The 5,011-nt window shown below is 41.2% G+C and overlaps 1 long non-coding RNA gene across 1 annotated transcript; it reads right to left on the reverse strand.

Annotated features, from left to right (window-relative positions):
- Positions 1–208: 208 nt before the first annotated feature.
- LOC147752764 (uncharacterized) lies at positions 209–4,392 on the reverse strand. Its single transcript, XR_015313184.1, has 3 exons — positions 3,667–4,392; positions 2,961–3,238; positions 209–2,509 (listed from the first exon to the last, which is right to left on the reverse strand). It is a non-coding gene; the product is annotated as an uncharacterized LOC147752764 (long non-coding RNA).
- Between the last annotated feature and the right edge of the window lie 619 nt (positions 4,393–5,011).

Raw genomic sequence — 5,011 nt, forward strand, 5'->3', positions numbered from 1 at the left:
GAACTGAATTTTAATGTCCAGTGGTAATGCTCGAGTTGAGATTTGGGTACTGCTATAGCGATGCTAGTTGTTGATAACTTCCCTACTACTGTTAACTAAACATCTAGCGCCCTGTTACGAGACGAGCACCAAAGGCCAGATATGTTGTATCGCAGATTTATGTGACTATATGCGTCGTAAATCCAACGACTCATCTACCACGAGGTAACCACGCCGCTAACCGTTAGCGACAGATTGCGGTTTATCTAGCCATTGTTAGTGCAACAATCGGAACGGGTAAGCAGGCAGAGCATCCATTTCTAGTTTGAATCACCTCCATTGAGATATCGGCTAGTGAAACTCGCCAACGCTAAACTTAAAACATGCACCTTCGTTGTAACTTGAGTTTAGTATAGGGACAGCGAACATCTGAACTAACAGTATTAAAACCTATGGTTTTTGACATGAACATGACCGTCTTGGAGCGACAAGGGCATCGGCAGCGGTCGAACCTTTTCATCCCTGTAATTCTGTCATAAATGCATTTAAAGAGGATCCAGTGAACTTTTTGCACATTAATTTACCCAGCAAGGTTTATTAGCATACATTTGTTGATGTAAACAATAAATCCAACGTTCAGCGGCACTGGGTGGAAAGAGGCGTTCGCAAGACTGCCGCTAACCGACTTACTTCAGTGGCTTCAATCGAGGGCGCCGACACAAGCACAACACATAGTAGTCAATTTAATTCAAGAAACAATCATGTTTTCTAATCCGAACTCGCAATATTAATTATATTGTAATTTTACAAACGGTAATTAATTTTAAGGGTTGGTTTTTTAGGCAAGAAAAAACGATGCGGTAAGAAGCCTTCGACATTTCGAACATGTAGCTTTATCAGATAAAAATATGATACTCCATATTACATAGATTATGTTTCTAGCTTGTTTTATTTATTTATTTTCGCGCAAATTAAACCTGTTCGAGCAGGTTAAAAAGTTTCGATTTGAAAATATAATAAAAATCAACTTATTCTAACAGACAGAGGGATCACCGTTGGCTAAAAACTGCGGGGCAGATGACTGCGATCTTCTGCATTGGACTACGAAGTAAGGGGAAGCCTCCATGAGAATGGAGCCACTATGAGATGTCGTAAAATAATAAATTTCAGCATTCATATACGCAGTACTAGTAATGGGTTTGCTTCTGGAACCGGACGTATTATAGTTGCAAAAATGTACGTGCACGTGCGTGGATTTGGCTGTAACTCTGAAGTTATTCGGCCGTTGTCTAGTAATACAGCGAAGTGGTGCACGATATTCTGAATTCGAGTTCAATCAAAGGGCCTGCTAACGTCAAAAGATGCAAAAAAAAATCGTCATTCGACGTGTATAGGCCTTGGCCTTTTTTCTCACCATTCAGTTATTGTGAGTCAGGCTAATATTGCTCGAACCGTTGCCCGAGTGATTCATTTGATATATCGCTATTTTTTTCATCATATTACAGAATTATTTTTACTGGAGGGAATATTATATTTTGAGAAATCCAACTCAATATTGCCAATTCAGAATGGCAGTATATGCGTTAGAACATCTGCCCGAAACGTAAAATGACAGGCGTTGGCGGCGCTTTGAATCCAGATACGACCTAGGAACAGGCTGTCGCGTTTGACGAGATCTACGAGAACGAGCATTAACTTTGCCAGCTGAACCCAAACAGAGCAGTTGATCAGCAACTTCGAAGAGATCCTCAAAGTTCGCATGTATCGATTTAGAATGTCGTCACAATATGATCTCCAATTATACACGGAAAAAATAACTGCAGATCACACAAACGGTGCTACCAATATGTAGGGTCTATATATTCACACTAGTACCTGCATAGAGTATAAACAAAGATGTATAGAGTAGCGCTTGAATTATTATAGTAATAGATAATATAATGCGCGGACATTTGAAATGAAGAAATGATCGTTGTCAATACTTGGGAGAAGAACAGACTGATAAGAATCTTTAAATTCTCTAATTCAAATTCTAGTCTGACATAGATTACAGCACAAATCAATAGAGACATTATTAGCCAAGCGCTATATACATAGAGCAGTTACACATTCAATTACCTGATGACATGCCGCGAACGACTGTTAAAGGCCATGCATTTGGGACTTCTGTCACCAGCAGGCTCAGCCTAACGTGACAAAGGTGCTAACTGTACGTGGAGCCGAGGCTTATCGCGACACATCGCTTGTGTTAGTCTTTCCATTCAAACAAACACGCCGTAAAAAAATCAACGACCGTAACATCACCAATAACAAGTGTTTACCGAATCCATTGTGAACAAAACCGTATTGTATAATGAGTCTCCACCGTACGCGAAATGTCCCCTTCTTGAGAAGCGTCTGCTTTCTGTAACAGTCTGGGTCTGTGCGGGCACCCTTATAACACAATCAGTGCATGCAATCTTGATGGCATAGGCCGGTCCCAGTCAAGGTAAGGGTCAACGCCTGAGATGGCCTTTTCGGCGATAAACAACTGAAATGGCTCACATATAGTACGCGAACAATTTACCTTTATTGGTGTTGACAGCGTACACAGCACAAGACTATACATACGCATCCATTACTGCATTTGTGAGATTTCTCGATTCCATTCGTAGTTTTACGTATAACCGATCTGTAGCCTCACGAAAATAGGCGAGAGCCATAACTGAACGGTTCGATAGGATAACTCGCCAGAGGTTTTTTTTAATACGTTGTTCCGATTACTTTTGAAATGGCAAGCGATCTGTAATCCCTGATATCAAAAATTTAATCTAATCACTTTGAAGAAAGAGTTGAAGTTAAGTGAACACGCGTAAGTTTCAGCGTCTCGATGAAGTTACCTTTCGTACACCTCTGCAAAGTCCTTATTCTCAATTAAGACTTAAACGAGCCTTTCTTCTTTCGTTCTTAATTGTTCTAATTAAATCTAGTCTCGTGCTTACCTCCCGTTGCCCGTACGTGCGTTTAGCAACAAGCGATTAGTATACGCTGATCTCTGCATTTGCTTCGGAGGTACGTGTCGGCCGTTGAAACTACTACTGCCATGATATGCAATCGCCAGCGAGCTGCGTCAACGGCCGGTTCTCATGAGACATTTCACAACAGATCTCGTCTATACCGTTCGTCGTACACTACGACCAACTGGGCAGGCGATGTTGATTCCCTCTTAATGTCCATTCATTATCTACGACTGAGTCACTCTTCGAATGATACGTGGCATCTGAAAGTGTAAAATGGTATCGACCATTTCAAATCGTGTCACGCCTGTTCCCACTGTAACATGGGAAGTACTGACAAATAATCTTATTCTCGTATTTCGAATAAGAAGAAATAAGCGATCTTGTTTTGAGTCTATGTACCAAGGCACATCGACTCTTTCCCTAGAGGAAGTCGTTGTTGATTGAAGATATGCATCAAACAAAAGTGACGAAAGAAAGAAATACGGTGTTAGAAAAGTAGGTCTTATATAGAGCTGAGCATATCAGAGGGACTCTGACCGCCGATAATAAAGGAGTACGGCGAACGATTAATGGAGGCCTCGGGTTAAGCATGGTTCGTGAAGTCTTATTTGACCCGTCGACGCTTTTGAGTGACAAAAGTAAGCAACCCGATGTAAGAGGTTTGCCTTGAAAGATATATAATACGTACCGCTTGAAATAGATGACGAAACAGTTATGGGTCTGACCAAAGAGAGAGAGACGCCCCTTATTTGGGTAGGTTCAGTGGTTTGCTTTTATTGAGGATGATCTTGGCAGAATCGGCGGCACGCATCCCCAATGTTTGACAGGGCATATTACATTCATTTATATATGATGCCATATTTACAGTGTCATCTGGAGAAGGCGCGAATGTTTTTGCAATTGAAGTTATGCACTTCTCAGTGGTTCAACAAATAATGCAGCGGAATTCTCATCGCGTACCGTGTGAACGTCCAATAGTTAAGAGCTAATGGATCTAGCCCAAAAAACAAAGGACAATCCACGTGCGTTCGGAGCTCGACAATTTACGCTGAGTACGAGTAGTTGACCCGTTCCCAGCTATAATATTGAACAGCAAACAGGTCGCAGTATTAAACGCAGAGTCAATAACGAGCTAGTTGGTACTTTATACTGTGATTCACACGAAATTTCACACAAATAATCTCAAAGCGTCTAATTAAGCGATTTCTCTGTAGGAAATTGTTCACACTAATAACTCTCTTTTCGTCCTTTACATACAATTCCAATGAAGCGACTAAAAGACTATACTTGCCAAGTCCTATCTCGTTCTCCAATGCCGTTCACATGCTTATAATCATTTTAATGGAATCCGTCCTGTTGCACACGTCTTTGGCCTAGAAATGGTAGTTGACACATGTATGGTATACATATGATATTTTTCTGGATTAATAGAAATCGACCAACCGCTTTCTATATCAAACTGTGCAATAAAAATCCGTGAAAATTGCTTCGCGGAACAGAAAACTAGAATGTTTCTTCTGGCTCATTTCCGTGTAACAATCAATAAAATCCTTAACGATACATTCTTACTCCAACAGAAAACGTGCGTATATATGTATACATATACACGAGTCGGTTCATAAGGTGGGGAGGGGGGTTAAGCGGGTTTGAGCGGTTCGACAAAACTTCTACCGGCTTTCAGCTGAGAAGGCGGCGTACCTATTAACAACATGTACGTCACTAGGCGTAAACTAGGTAGCGGAAGTTTGCGAAGGAAGTAGAAAATCTGGTGAGCGTTTGCTCATTTGATGTCCGCGCCATTACGTTCCTTGCTAGACCACAAATTGCTATCTGCATGAACGCGCGGAACGTGAAAGTGGCCCGCCGAGTATATGCACGATATATTGAAATACACCATATGGACGATGTTAGCATCGCGAAACGTGTGGTGCTCCTTTTATCCACTCAATATGACTTCCTATCATAACCTAACTAGCTGTAGAGATTTATACATAAAGAACTTAAATATGCGAAAGGACCCGAAGCTCTGATTT

The sequence above is a fragment of the Varroa jacobsoni genome, unplaced genomic scaffold (assembly GCF_002532875.2).
Source record: "Varroa jacobsoni isolate VJ856 unplaced genomic scaffold, vjacob_1.0 scaffold_1014, whole genome shotgun sequence".
NCBI lineage: Eukaryota > Metazoa > Arthropoda > Arachnida > Mesostigmata > Varroidae > Varroa > Varroa jacobsoni.